Genomic DNA, 15,909 nt, shown 5'->3' on the forward strand with positions numbered 1-15,909 from the left:
GAGCCGGCACACAAACAGAGGAGTCATTTTAAAAGGAACCGAACATAAAAGAGAAATCTTCCTGCATCAGTGTTCAGCTCTCTCTGAACATATGTTTATCTTTGGGTCGAGTCTACTCACCTGAAGCTGGTACTGCTTCCTTTTAGCTCGCCATTTAGAAAGTGGACTCAGAGATCAGTGACTCACTGAGAGCAGAGTTCATGCAGGGAGGAGACAGAAGGTGTGTCAGGAGAAAATGAGGAACCTGATAACTGTGACTTTGATCCACACCAGTCACAGTTTAATATGTTTCTCAGGCCTCAGAAGGCTAAATTATATATATATATATATATATATATATATATATATATATATATATATATATATATATATACACACACACAGTCGCTTGCAAAAGTATTCATACCCCTTAAACTTTTCCATATTTTGTCACATTACAAATATATTTCACTGGAATTTAATGTGACAGACCAACACAAAGTGGTATACAATTGTGAAGTGGAAAGAAAATTATACATGATTCAAAACATTTTTTACAAATAAAAAACTGCAAAGTGCAGTGTGCAAAAGTATTCAGCCCCCCTGAGTCAATGCTTTGTGGAACCACCTTTTGCTGCAATTACAGCTGCAAGTCTTTTAGGGTATGTCTCCACCAGCTTTGCACATCTAGTGACTGAAACTTTTGCCCATTCTTCTTTGCAAAACAGCTCAAGCTCAGTCAGATTAGATGGAGAGCGTTTGTGAACAGCAGTTTTCGGATCTTGCCACAAATTCTGGATTGGGTTTAGGTCTGGACTTTGACTGGGCCGTTCTAACACATGAATATGTTTGGTTTTAAACCATTCCATTGTAGCCCTGGCTTTATGTTTAGGGTTGTTGTCCTGCTGGAAGGTGAACCTCCGCCCCAGTCTCAAGTCTTTTGCAGACTCCAACAGGTTTTCCTCCAAGATTGCTCTGTATTTGGCTCCATCCATCTTCCCATCAACTCTGACCAACTTCCCTGTCCCTGCTGAAGAGAAGCAGCCCCAGAGCATGATGCTGCCACCACCATATTTGACAGTGGGGATGGTGTGTTCAGAGTGATGTGCAGTGTTAATTCTCCGCCACACAAAGCGTTTTTCCATTTTGGCCAAAAAGTTTAATTTTGGTCTCATCTGACCAAAGCACCTTGTTCCACATGTTTGCTGTGTCTCCAACAGCTTCTGGCAAACTGCAAATGGGACTTTTTATGGTTTTCTTTTAACAATGGCTTTCTTCTTGCTACTCTTCCATAAAGACCACATTTGTGCAGTGCACGACTAATAGTTGTCCTGTGGACATTTCGTCCAGAGTCACTATGGAACTCTTGGCTGCATCTCTGATCAGTGCTCTCCTCGTTCGGCCTGTAAGTTTGGGTGGACGGCCTTGTCTTGGTAGGTTTACAGTTGTGCCGTACTCTTTCCATTTCAGGATAATGGATTGAACAGTGCTCCATGAGCTGTTCAAAGCTTAGGAAATCTTTTTATAGCCTAAGCCTGCTTTAAACTTCTCCACAACCTTATTCCTGACCTGTCTGCTGTGTTCTTTGGACTTCATGATGCTGTTTACTCCCCAATATTCTCTTAACCAACCTCTGAGGCTGTCACGGAGCAGCTGTATTTGTACTGAGATTAGATTACACACAGGTGGACTCTTTTTAGTCATTAGCAGTCATCAGGCAACTTCTGAATGCAACTGGTTGCACTCAGAGAAAAGGGGGCTGAATACTTTTGCACACCACACTTTTCAGTTTTTTATTTGTAAAAAATGTTTTGAATCATGTATAATTTTCTGTCCACTTCACAATTGTAACCACTTTGTGTTGGTCTTTCACATTAAATTCCAGTGAAATATATTTATGTTTGTGGTTGTAATGTGACAAAATATGGAAAAGTTCAAGGGGTATGAATACTTTTGCAAGCCACTGTATACCGAAACATATTAAACTGTGCCTGGTGTGGGTCAAAGTCACAGTTATTCCAATCAGGTTCAGGGGAAAGAGTTGAATTTGAATCTTGTCTTTAATGGAAACCAATGAAATATTGTCTTCTAGTTAACAGAAATGTTTTCTACTTTTAACGTTCTTTTCTGCATTTACTCAACTGACAAAAAAATAATTTATCAAAATCTGTCACGATCCTTCGACTCTGCATCTGTGAAACTGCAGCTGTTAATGAATCTGTATTGATTTTTTTTAGATTGATGCTATTAACAAACAACCAAACAGAAAAAGTGAAGTGTCAAAATAAAATAGTATCAGGGACAGCTTGTGATCTGATGGTTAGAAGTGTTTTGTGTTCTTCTGCACATTGTGTAGCTCAGTTGTTCCACACAGAGTTCAGGTTGTAATAATGCAGCTCTCAGTCCTCAGAGCTCACAGTCCCAGCAGTTTCTGTCAGATATCTGAAACATATCGATTCTCTTTTGGCCTCCTTTCATTTATCTGAACAGCCGCGCTGCTTTCAGAGAGAAACACGTGACAAACCTGAGCTTACAGTGTCTCATTTGGGTTAACAGGCCCTCACAGTCCCTCCTCGGGTCTGCTGATTTTTTAGGGTTGCTCTTGGCAGATTGCTGGTGTTTACTGATATGAACTGGCTGCATCTTTGTAAATAAATCATAGCACAGCTACTGCAGCATTACACCCCCACCCCCCTTCCTGTCTCTCTCCACTGTATACTGTCAAATAAAGCCAAAAAATGCCGTCCATCCATCGCTGATCCCAGCTGACCTGAGTAAAAAATTAATTTAGGATAATCCTAAAGGTTTTAATACAGCAGCAAACCTTCTTCTGAAGGCACGTATGGATCCGCCATCCTGGAGGAGTCTCATTCTACCAGCAGTGACAAAATACTAGCAAAAATCAAAACTAGCGTATGATCAGTCAGGAGGGGGAAGGAAAGAGGAAGTCTGTGGGCACCAGATGCTAAACTATTTCCTTTTTTGTTGGGTTGTCTTGTTGCGCCTGTTGTCACTTTGATTGCAGCTGGAATAGATACACAGTGGTTTCTCCTTCCTGACTGCATGGATTCACATCCCTGCAGCTTAACTGACTTTGTGTTATGATGATCAAGTGTTCCCTTCATTTTTGAGCAGTGTAATTATAAAAGACTCAAATTTTCAAAGTTTGGACAATAATCTTTTTCAGATCTCTCCTAAGTTTACAGTATGTGTACATTTTAAAGGTGAAATATGATCTGGATCTCATGGGAAATCTTCTCTCCTTTGTATTTTCCAGATGAATAACGTTCAGCTCAGGTGCAGATACCTGAGAGAAGTGACTGTGGCGTCCTTGTGTGGTTTGAGTCAAAGGCACATTCATTCTGTCCAATCAGGTTTCTTATTTTCTCCTCACACACCTCCCATCTCATCCCAGCATGAACTCTGCTCTCAGTCATTCAGTGATCCGAGTCAAGCCTGAACTTTTCCTTTCTGGAATGACTCAGTGACGCTTTCAGGTAAGTAAATTCAACCTAAAATAAGGAAAGAGAATTATTATAATCAGAGAGCAGGTGGACGGATGCTGAGCCTCCAACAATTCTGTCTTTAATGTTCAGTTTCTGTAAAGATGACGACTGTTTGTGAGCTGCTTTCTTTCTACTATCATGGAGATTTGAAAGTAGACAAAATACTTGATAACACTGTTCAGTCGCACAAGAAAACCACAAAGTACAACTTCAAAAATGAGCTCGGAGTCGAGGTGACCAAAGTAACTCTTGTTTTACAGCTTTGAGCTTTATTGTCAGTCACTCAGTGAATGCTGAGCTAAAGAAGTGTTACAAACTTGTATTTTTAAAATATGATTGTATAGTAATGTTATATTTTCTTAATTTTCCAGGTGTGCTTCCAAAAAGCAAAAACAAACTGCTGCAGATTTTCACACAGTGAACACAAACAAGGCTGAAACAAAAGGGCCAAACTCAGGTAAGCGCAAAGAAACAAATACTAAGATAAAATTCAAGGTTTAAATTCTGAGGAACGAAGCAAAGGGTGCACTGACCGCACACAGGAGGCATTAAAGGAACATTTAAATACATTTCTTGTGTCATTGTTAGTAAAAACTTCCTGCTCTTTGGTGCTGCTTTGGCCCAGTGGGTCAGCAGGTGACCAAATGCAGCCGGCCCGGGTTTGAGTCTGACCTGTGACCCTTTGCTGTGTGTCTTCTCCTTCTCTCTCTCCATGTTACTGTATATCTACACTGTACTGCTCACCATTAAAGGTAAAAATGGACTGTTGGCTTGTTTTGGATGGTCTACATGACTTCTTTTAACTTATTTCTAGTCATCACTGAAAAGTCTTTTAAAGTCTGCAGTAAATTATATAATTTGTCTAAGTGAGCAACATATTCTGTGATCTGAGTCCCCAGGTTAGCGGGACAAAATTATTTCTCAGGCAAAAATGACAAAATATCAAATATGAAGTATTTTAATTTTATTTGAAAACAGAATGATGATTTAAACTATATGCATTCATCCCAGAGAGTATCTCAGACTGAGCCAGACTCCAGGAGTGTGTTGAAGTCTGGACAGTAGTGAGGTTTATGGAAGGACTACAGCTTTGGTAAAAGAACCGGTCTGTGTGGTTATAGGACTGGACACAAGTCATAATTCCTGAAAGCCTTTATCACATGGATATAATGAAGCTTCTTTGAAGGACAGCTCAGTTTATCAGTTTTATATGAGCAAAGTCTAAAGTCTTCATAAAAACAAACTGTTATCAACACGAACTTTTGTTGTACTCATGTTGTTGCCTTTATGGCTCTTTTACACCACTTCATTAATCTCTCTATCAGGCTTAGATTTCTTTCCCTCTAATGAGACATTTGCTTAAACATGCAGGATCCAATTCTTCCAGGCCAGTGTTCACCAGGCTGCTGCTGTCAAAATGTCTTTAATCAACTGAAAAATTCAATTCAATTCAATTCAATTCAATTTTATTTATATAGGGCCAAATCACAACAAACTGTCACCTCAAGGCGCTTTGTATTGTGGGTAAAGACCCACAATACAAATCACCTTAAAAACAAAGCAACCATCACTGACTGTCAGTATAGTTGCTTCTCTTCTGTGATGAGGATGCTCCCTTTGTCACTCTACCTTAAAGATTCCAAGTAGTTAAACTCGGTCATCAAACATCTTCTAATAGATTCTAATTATCTTGAATTCTTTACTGATCTGGAGCCTTCTAGTCTTCAGCACAACAGGCGAACAGGTCACCTGACTGTTAATGTCAAGAAAACTGAATGTATGGATTTTCCCTGATCTGTCTGATTACAGATCAAACATTAAACATGACAGAACCATGAAAAATTCTTGTAGTATTCCTGGACTCATATCTCACTTTCAGAAACATAATTTAAACCTGATATTTCTTCATTTTTCTTTTAACTACAGCACGTACTCCTAGATTTGTCGCTCAACAAGGAAATTACAGGACTAGAGCTCATAGGAATCGTGGCAGCATTCAGTCACTGTGTTGCTTCTATTCCACTGTGAGGACTTTTTTCTACTTGTACTGATAATTTAATAAATAAACTTTACTTTCACATTCAGAATGACTCTTCCCTGAGATGTGCCGCTCTGCTTCCAAGATACGACATGAGGTAAACCCTCATCACCACATGCACATACTTCACTATTAAATCTCAAATTAACTAAAGCAGGAGATTATTTTTCACACATGCAGTAAAAATTGGAATGAGAAAAAAACACCGTTCATATATTCAAACAGGCATAAAAGACTTTTGAAAGAAAAACACTTGCAGTCACTGATATACACAACTGGATAAGTAGAAGACAATGGATGAGTGCTTTATTTTACAGTTTCCACTCTGGTGTTTTTCCCATCTGTTTTAGTATTTATTGAAATATGTTTCTGACTTATGTGCTGTGGAAAAAGAACCAAGCAAATGTATCATATTTAATGAACTGTGCTCTAAAATATACCTTTGAGCTATGGGCTGAACTTTAACATGAACAGAGTAAATAGATAATTGACAGATGTTTCATCAAAGAGCTACATCTGTGTAATCATTTACAAAAAATGGTCAAGTTTATTATGTTATGACTCAGTGAACATGAACAAGTGAGATTATTTAGCCCAAAACTTTGTTTCTATCTGTTGTGTTTAACACAGCGAGATGATGCAGATTATTCGTGTCGAGAGAATTTATATCTGAGAGTTAAACTGCAACACAACAAGAAGTGAACGCTAACTGTGGTTGAACTGTATCAGCAACAATCCTCCTCACATACAAGGTCGTGAATTATCAGGTCCCACTTTATATTTAAGACCTCACAGTATCGTATCGGCCCAACAGAGCACTTCACTCTCAGACTGCTGGCTTACTTGTGGTTCATAGGATACTTAAGAGTAGAATGGGAGGAGGAGCATTCAGCTTTCAGGCCCCTCTTCTGTGGAACCAGAAGAAGTTGACCACAGAAACAACCATCTCAGATTATGTTGAAGCTGCTCATTGTGCGTTTGCTGTCACAGCCCCGCCCTGTGACAGCTGTGATAGGCTCCAACCTCCCCATTAACCTCACTTGGACATATGAATGGATGGATGGATGGATGGATGGATGGATGGATGGAACTGAAATATAGGCTAAATATTAACTACAGATCCATCCTGAAGAATTCATTTTAAATGCTGATTTCACAGCATTGTTTTCTTGAAAACATGAATGTGTAATAAGAGATCAGAGTAAACACCACCTAATGCTTTCCTCCTTTATGTTCTGGCTTTAGTTTGTCTCCAGTGAAATTCAGGTCTTTTCAGCAGATTTATGGCAACTGCAGCATCTGGTGAGTCCACACAGATTTTATTGCTCTGAATTAAAAGCTGTCTGAAGTTAGCATGAAATGAATCATTGATTCATTAAGATTTATGAGGCAAAAGGAAAAAGTCATGTTTTGTGTAACGCCTCCATCCTGATTCTAAAGGACCTGCCATTTAGTTGAAACTGTCGAGACTGGGACACGTGAAGCACGCTTGTTATTTGGGAGGATTTGCTGTGCAGGGCCGATGTGAGGGCCGCCACCATCCTTACCTCCCCTGCTGTTAATCATGCAACAGAATGACTGGATGACTGAAGTTTTTAGGCAGCTAATGGTACCTGACCACTTGGGCAAAAATTGTTTAGCTGCTAACATCAGCTAAACATTTGGCCTGAATAATCATTACAGACACTGGAGTCTGGATGAAAGAGCACTCTCTCTGAACGCCGAAACTCTTCAGATCAGATCAGATTTCAGCAGGTTTAAATTTAATGAGTCAGTTAGCTTCAGTTGTCCAGTTGTTCTTTTTAACAGACACTTACAGACATTATACAGTGTAACAATACAGCATCATGACTAGACAATTGAATCACCATAAAAAAGTTGTTACACTATTCAGCTGTCTGTACCTTAAAATGGAAAAGAAAAGATTACATGTGTGCACATTTTTCTGCCTTTATCATCTCAGATGAAGAACCTCCCCTGAAGCGGAGGTGCAGCAGGAAGTCAAAGCACCTCCCATCACGCGGTGAGTCAAACTGAACTCTATTCCTGCTGTTTAAAGGTGTGCTCAATAATAAAGAAAAAAACGCTGAATTTAAACAGTGCTATAAGTAAATTTATTTTCCTTTTCTGAATCCGTGTTTTCCAGTTTCTGAGCTCAGGGTTGTTCTGCTGGGAAACAGCTGGACTGAGAGGAGAAACTTTGGGAACTTCATACTGGGAGAGGCTGTGTTCGACAAAGCAACAAAACACCTACACGGAGTGAGGGGAAAGCTGAAGGACAAAGACATAGTCGTCATCAACACCCCATATTTGCCTCATCTGAATGTCTCCCAACAGAAACTCACAGAGTTTATAAAACAGTGTGTGAGGCTCTCTGCTCCTGGACCTCATGTGTTCCTGCTGGTTCTGCAGCCTGAAGACTTCACTGAGGAGCACAAACTGAGTCTCTGCAGAGTCCTTCAGTTCTTCAGTGATCGATCATTTGATCATTCACTGATACTGATATCAACACCTGGAGCAGAGAGTTCAGATTTCAGGGGAAAATATGAGCAACATCCACCTTTAAAAGACTTGATGGAAAAATGCAAAGACAGATTTTTGTGTCAGAAGAACCTCGATCATTCACAGCTGTTAGAATGCTTGGGTCAAATATTAAACGAGAACAACGGAGAGCATCTGAGATATGATGGATTCAAGGATGAAGATTCTGGTTCTGCAATGACACTAAGGTGTGTTGGAGGGGATGATGGAAATCCAAACAGAGAGCCTCTCAGGATGGTGCTGATTGGACGAACTGGAAGTGGCAAGAGTGCAAGTGGAAACACCATTCTGGGTGAAGAACGTTTTAAATCTAAAGCCAGCACAAAGTCAATAACAAAGTTTTGTGAGAAATCAACAGGAGAGGTCGATGGACGTCCTGTTGTTGTGGTCGACACCCCCGGTCTGTTTGATACCACTCTGACCAACGATAAAGTTAAACAGGAGCTCGTGACATGCATCAGCTTGTTGTCTCCTGGACCTCATGTGATCTTACTGGTGCTGCAGATCGGTCGCTTTACACAGGAGGAGAAAAACTCTGTGGAGCTGATCAAGAAATACTTTGGCAAAAGATCTGAAGATTTCATCATCATTTTATTCACCAGAGGAGATGATTTGGAAAATGAAACAATTGAGAGCTACATAGAAGACTGTGATGACTTTGTAAAGAAGCTGATACATGACTGTGGAGGAAGATATCAGGTCTTCAATAATAACAATCAGACAGATCGCACACAAGTCAGAGAGCTGCTGAGAAAGGCGGATGAGATAGTGAAGGAAAATGGAGGCAGCTGCTTCACCAACAAGATGTTCCAGGAAGCCGAGCAGGCGATACAGAAGCAAATGGAGAAGATCATGAAGGAGAAGGAAGAAGAGATGAAGAGGAAGGAGGAGGAACTTCGAAGAAAACATGATGAAGAAATGGAAACAATGAAAAGAAGAATAGAAAATGAGCGAGAGCAGACTGAACAGGAGAAGAAGCAGAGAGAAAAACAACTTGAAGAAATGGAAGAAATAATTGAAAAAGAGCGAGAGCAGAAAAAGAAAGAAGAGAAACGCAGAGAAGAAGACAGGACGAGGAGAGAGCAGGAAGAACGTCAGAGGCAGCAGTGGGAACAAGAACGGGAAGCTCTGGTGGAAAAAATTAAGTTTGAATCAAAGGAAAAGAAAAACACTGGCAGAAACCTGGAACAGAGCCAAAAAGAGATGAAAGAAAAACAAGAAGCCTGGGAGAGGAAACAAAAAGAAAGGGAAAAACGAGAGAGGGAAGAGGAACAGAGACGTCAGGAAGGGGAAAAAAAACTTATAAAGCTTCAAGAAGAATATGAAAAGGAAAAAGAAAAATATGAAAACAAAAGAAAAGAAGAAGATCAAAAGAAAAAGGAACAAGAGGAAACTATGGAAAAAGAAATAGAGTTAAAGTTTAAGAGAAAAATGGACAACATGAAAGAGAAATATGAAGTGGAGGCCAGAAAACAAGCTGAGAAATTTAATAAATTCAAAGAAAAATACACCAAAGACAAAGAAAAACATGACGAGGAGCTTAAAGCTCTGAAGAAGCAGCACGAACGTGAAATCCAGCAGAAAGAGAAAAACCTGAAAGAAGAAACACTGAGAAATGAAGAAAAAGTACGCAAACTGGAGGACTTGAAAAAAAAACATGAAAAACAAATAAAGGATTTAATGGAGAAACAAAGTAGATGTGCCATCTGCTGATGAGCCTCCGCCTGTCACACTTCCTGTGCCTGTAATCACATCACTGTTATTATAGCAGAAACACTTAAATACCTTTATTTATGTCCTTTTGAATATTTTAGTGCCTGAAACAATTTATATTTTGAGATGTTTTATATCATTTTTATTTTGAATGGTGCGTTTTTCTTGTTTGCAGAGCACGTTACTTTGGCCGGTTCATGTTTCTGGTTTATCAGCCTAACTTATTTTTGCTGAGGTTGATGCTGTAAAGCGTGTTTGCAGGTCTCTTATCATGTTGTGCTCAAAGTTCATTATTTCATTCCTGATTTTTTTTATTGAAATAAAAAAAATGATAACTGGTAAATTTTATCGCTGAATTTATTTTTGAAGTCAAAGATATTCTGTAGTTTTCAAAGTTTGCATTTTTCTTTTAAATTTCAGCTGATTTTATGTATTCAAATAAATAAATAAATTTCTCATCGGTCTGCAGGAAAACTGAACCCTTTTTCTAACGTTAACTACGTCAGCCAGTGAGAACAGAACGTGAAAATAGTTCCATTGAATCACTTAATTATTTACTTTTTTAATAATAATTCTTTTAAGAGCAGTCATCATTAATTTACCCATTTGAAGTAAATCTGTATTAAAGCAGATCTTGTTCCTGAGATCAGCTGCCTCCAATCTGCAACACTCTCACAATAAATAAAAATGGACACATGCTGTCATTAAGATCAGCCCGCAGAGAATAATCTGTCAGTCAACATGTCTTCAGTTCCTCACACTGTAATTCTTATGTGCATGAACACAAAACAAATCTGCATCCGTGACGAGATAAAGGCAGACCGTGTGGAACGAGCTCCGCTGCAGGTTTCAAGTCTCTGCATGTTGAGTTTCATGAAAAGCAGTTTGGCTTTACAAAGAACACACATGACTCCCGGGGACCCTGCGTTATCCAACCAGTCCAGGAAGTTTCACCTGCAACATTCATGCCTTTTTTGGTCTTTATGTTGTTGCATGTTAATCAGGTTGAGTGGGCGGAGACTGGATGGTTTTGCAGGCTGGCTGACGCTCCTCCGGCTCCCTGAACAGGCCCGAACCGGCCGGAGAATGTGGACAATGTCGACTCTGCCTGACTGCAGGGCGAAGATCACACATTGGAGATCTAAATCAGCATGCCGAGGCAAACGGGTGCTGTCACTTCACTGCAGATCAATCAGTGCTCTGCAGCCAGACGACAGTATCAGAGAGAGTGAGGTTGAATGAAGCTTCTTTTCCCCTTGTTTACTGCTCGGCGGTTTAAATAATGTTCACTTTTATTTTTGGTCTCCCTCAATCTCGTGTCATCTCAACATTTCAGAATCTGGTTGTTGTGTAGTATTGTGTGTCAGTGGTGATAAAAGTAATAACAAAATCCATTAGAGAAGCAAACAGTAAAAATGGCAATAAAAGGAAAATAGTTCAGGCATGAAACTGTCCAATGCGGCATTTATGAGTTATATTTTATGTAGTTATTTATTTTTGAGAATAAGGTGTGTACCATAGAGAAGGCAGACATCTCTAAAGGTGATACCTCTGAAAGTGAACACGAGTAAACCAGCACTACAGGCCAGAGGACGAATGTGTTCATTTGATTTACGTCTGATTTAATCTGCAAAATAACTACAGGCAGAATCCTTATGCATCAGTGTAGATGTATAAAGCAACAGAAAATATGTAACTCTTCACCACAGATCATCCTTCCATATGGATCAGATGCGATCAGCTTATCATTTATTTTCAAAGTGAAGCATAAAGTCTGAAGCCTGCTAGAAGACGGGTGAGAAACCTGTGCAGCTGCAACAGAGTGGGCGCCTCTGCTGCCACTTTCATCCATATAAGGAAAACAGCAAAACTCAGTGTTCACGGCTTTCCTGTCAGGTAGTTCCTGAGCTCATTTTGCAGAGTTAACAGATGCACACATTATTGCATTCAATGCTCAAGAAAGCTTTGAAATCTCCTTCCATCTCTAAATGTTTCTGGATCTGAGGGGTCTGAAGCTTCACATTTAATAACCGCATCCTCATGTTATCAGTAAAGTTTCTGCACTATTCACATAACTGTTGTGAAAGTATAAATAGTTTCATACTGTAAAACTCCGGTGACTCTGCCTCCCTCCCCTCTGCAGCAGGTGTGTCAGTTGGTGGGTTTTAGCTGCAGTTAAGTCCATACAAGGACCGATGGGAAGAAGCTGCAGGCTGACACATGGGGGAGGGGCGGGTACACCTGGGGAGGACAGACTCCTGAAATCTGACAGACAGACTCAAGTATCACCCAGGAATCCCACAAATCACATCCTGAAGTTTAAAACATGTACAGTTTCAGACTTTCCAACAAACAGATAAATAAATGAGCCTTTTTAAGTGTTGTGTGTCTGAGCTGAAGTTGAATGTACAGACAAGTCTGTGCAGGTTCAGCGTGCGTCACAATAACAGGAACAGCAGAGCAAAAACTACTGTGAAGCAGTAAGGTTCAGGTTTTGTTTAGACCGTGTCATACTACATTAAAAAAAAGGGATATGGGCATAGATGATACTTCCTTACACAGAAAATGATAAGTACTGAACAACAGTCTTTTACTGAGCTGTGAAAAGAAATCATGAGCAGAAGAGAAGAATGAAGAATAAGAGTTCAAAGGAGTCAAAAAGAAAAAATTCAAGACAAGTAAGAAAAAAACTGAACTAAAAAAATATGGAGGTGGTTGCAGATGTAATGATGCATAAAAAATAACAGGAAGAAAACTGCAAAAATAGGCCCCACCCCGTGATCTCTGTCAGAATTTCATTCACAGACGCTCTGCAGGAAAGAGTAAAGCTGCAGCTGCCTCAAATCAATCATTTCAGTTTGCAAATTAAAGAAATGACTACAGACTGTCACTCTGGAGCGCCGGTGCTCCTGCTGTAGAAAAGATCAACCAGCAAACAGAAAGTCGAGTTTTAGTTATTTACAAAGCACATTTAAAGGCCACAGCTGTTCCACAAAGTGCTGCACAGCTAAAAGAATAGAATCAAACAATGAGACAGAAGTTTTATAAAGAAAAATGAGAAAATGCGAGTAAAGCAACAAAATCAAAATTCAAGTTTAAAGGCCACAGAGTAAAAGGAGGTAAGAGAATTTTAAATGCGTTTACTGTTGGAGAGGCTGTTCCACAGTTTCAGAGCAGCTGCTGCAAAGGCCCGATCTCCCCTGTGTTGTAATCCGGCCGGGGACAGCTCAGAGTCAGTGATCCAGCGGGCATGTGCAGGGTTGACAGACGGTGGCAATGCATGCAAAGGCTTAAAAACAAATCTTAAAATCAATTCTAAAGCTGAGTGGCAGCCAGTGTGAGGAAACCAGTGTAGGTTGTATATGTGTGGCAGCTAGGAGCTGAGCCACAGTGTTTCAGTCCACCAATCAGAGGCAGATGGACCCCTGACACAACACTCAAGTTGAGATGAAAGAAATGCATGAATTAAATTTTAAAATCTCTGAATCAGTAAAATGGCTTCAGCATTGCAAGTATCCAAAGATGAAAAAAGTAAGTTTTAACAACAGCATTTGTGTGAGTAGCTCACGCCCTCTCACGGACAGTGGAAGCTGACTGTGTGAAGCGTAGAGGTTGTAAGGACCCACATGCAGGACAAGTGGAGGCAAACGGGGTTTCAACAGAACGTAAGCTGGTTGTTGTACTTAAGGCAAAAAATACAAAAGGAAACGCAGAAACCAAGCAGAACTAGAAACTCACTGGAGACGATAAACTATAGAAACAAACCAGCAGGCACCACAGGAGCATGGAAACAGACACACACACACAATCCCACAAGGGACAAAGGAAGGCTGAGACAATATATGCACAGAGGGATGATTAGGGGGACGTGGAAACAGCTGGGAAGGATGAGGCACAGGTGAAAAGAATCACAAACAACACACAGGAAGCAAAGCTCAAAACAAAGTACAAAGACTACTGCTTCACAGAATAAAACAGGAAGTGATAACTAAATGGGGATGAAACAGAACAGTCTATATGTTCATGCTGATGCTTTTATGTGTGGAAACTGTGAATGCAGATTTCTGTTTGCTGAAGAGTGCAGTAAATCTGTAGTTTATAGTATTATACTTTATAGTAATTATTACTATAATTATTATTACTTTATAGTAATAATACTGATGCTCTTATTTCAGTCACAGGCTTGAATATTTTTGACACTGCACCAAATCCCAACAATGTTTTAGCTTTGCTCCTGGAACGCGAACACTGTCTGCTGCTCCTGTCACAGCCAGCATGCCAAGTGGAGGAACTGAAGTATCTCAAGGTCTTGCTCATAAGTGAGGGGAGAGTGGAGCAGAAGATTGAGAGATTGGGGGAGCATCTGCAGTGATGTGAACCGTGGACAAGTGAGGAGAGCGCCGACTCTGAAGCTGTCGATTTATAAGTCAATCCGATGGGTGTACCCTTACTCTGGATACTAACAGAATGAGATCATGGGCACAGGCGACAGAAATGAGCTTCCTCCAAAGGGTGGCTGGGCTCTTCTTAGAGAGAGGGTGAAGAACTCCCTCCTTTGGGAGAGTCTCAGAGAAGAGGAGCCAACTGAGCCTCCTTGGCTCCTACAAGGTGAGGTTTTTCAGGCAGCATGTCCCGGGGCAGAGTCCATCTCTGGGCTGTTGTGTGTTTATTTCAGATGTTTTATACTGAGATTAAATTGGCTCTGCCTGGTTTCATCAGGCATCCATAAATAAAAATGACTATATATATATATATATATTTTGTTTTTGTTTTTTAGATGATGTTAATTACATAATAAACATGCTTTGAGAATTAATAAGGAATGCTGTTGTTTTCATTTTGCTCTTATATTTGCTTTTTTGCAGTAACTTTTTCCTGGAGTCACCAGGGACCCGGTCAGTCCATGTGTGTTAAATATCCTGGTGGATGGGTTTTATGGGCTTAAACACACACATAAGAGAAAAAATTTTACAGGAACATGCAGTCATAGTGACTCAGAGCCAACCTGGAATGAGACAAACAGCTGTGTGATAAAAATCTTCATTTCTTAGTGTAGATGTCATCTTTCATGTTTCTTCACATTTACATTTTTTTCTTTTTCAAATAGCAGTTCATTACAAATTGGGCTTTACACCTTTAACACTCTCACACTGGCTGTCACCTGTGGTGGTCTGACTCGGGTCTTGTGTAACTCAGTTTTTCTTTGTAAATGTTGAAACAGCAGCCTGGAGTTTGGAAAGCTCTTCTTTCTGAGAGAAAAACTCAAAATGTGTGTTTGAAAAGAAAAAGATGAATTTAGCAAATTAACCAACTGAGTGTTAATGAATTGCAACACTGACAGAAACCCTGGAAGATTTTTAAAGTCCTGTTTCAGTTCTCAGTTTTTAGCCTCTTTCTTCCAGTTTGCTGGTCATAACTCACAGTGTCAGTCCTGCATACAGATGCAGGAACAGGACTGAAAGTCCTTGAAGCTTATTTTTGCCTAAGGTAGGACATTTATCTGTACCTGCAGAGACTTGTGGAGCCGTGAAGTCACACTGAGATCCTCGAGAGTTCTCTGGTATTTTGGGAACCTGATGTGCAGTTTGTTTCATGTGTAACTTCAGCCTCAACACTGCCTGCTTTCACGTTTTCAGACTCACATGAGTGAAACTGAAGGGATTTTTGTTTATCCTTCATCTTCTCAGATAATTCCAGTCAGTTTTCCATGTCAGTAGTTCCTGATTACAACCCTGTGTCCATCTATTCCAATCAATCAAGTTGTTTATTATTTCGTCTTGTTTAACTCTTTGGATGATTTGTGTGATATATTCCAGGCATCTTTGGTTATTTAGTGTGGATTTTGCTTCAGAACAGAAACGCAGCTACATTTAACCCTGAGCCGCCTTCCGGTGTTCCGGGCCAATCAGAGTCCTCCTTCTTAGGCCGAATGCATGATTGCATTAAACAATCTTCAGGCTTTTTTTTTTTTTGTGGAGGAGAAATTTGGATTCCATCTCTCCTGCTGCCTCCTCCCCTTTGACAGATACTTCCTACAGCCAATCAGTGCGCTAGCTGAGAGAACCTGAACGGTCCTGCTCACCTGGACCAATCAGAGCGCCAGCTGTCAGAATGTTACCTTTTATGGGAAAC

The 15,909-nt window shown here is 40.1% G+C and overlaps 1 pseudogene; it reads left to right on the top strand.

Moving 5' to 3' along the window:
• Positions 1 to 7,452: 7,452 nt before the first annotated feature.
• On the top strand, positions 7,453 to 9,370 carry LOC115775883 (immune-associated nucleotide-binding protein 9-like; annotated as a pseudogene).
• Positions 9,371 to 15,909: the final 6,539 nt, after the last annotated feature.

Source organism: Archocentrus centrarchus, unplaced genomic scaffold, assembly GCF_007364275.1.
Source record: "Archocentrus centrarchus isolate MPI-CPG fArcCen1 unplaced genomic scaffold, fArcCen1 scaffold_26_ctg1, whole genome shotgun sequence".
In the NCBI taxonomy this organism is placed as follows: domain Eukaryota; kingdom Metazoa; phylum Chordata; class Actinopteri; order Cichliformes; family Cichlidae; genus Archocentrus; species Archocentrus centrarchus.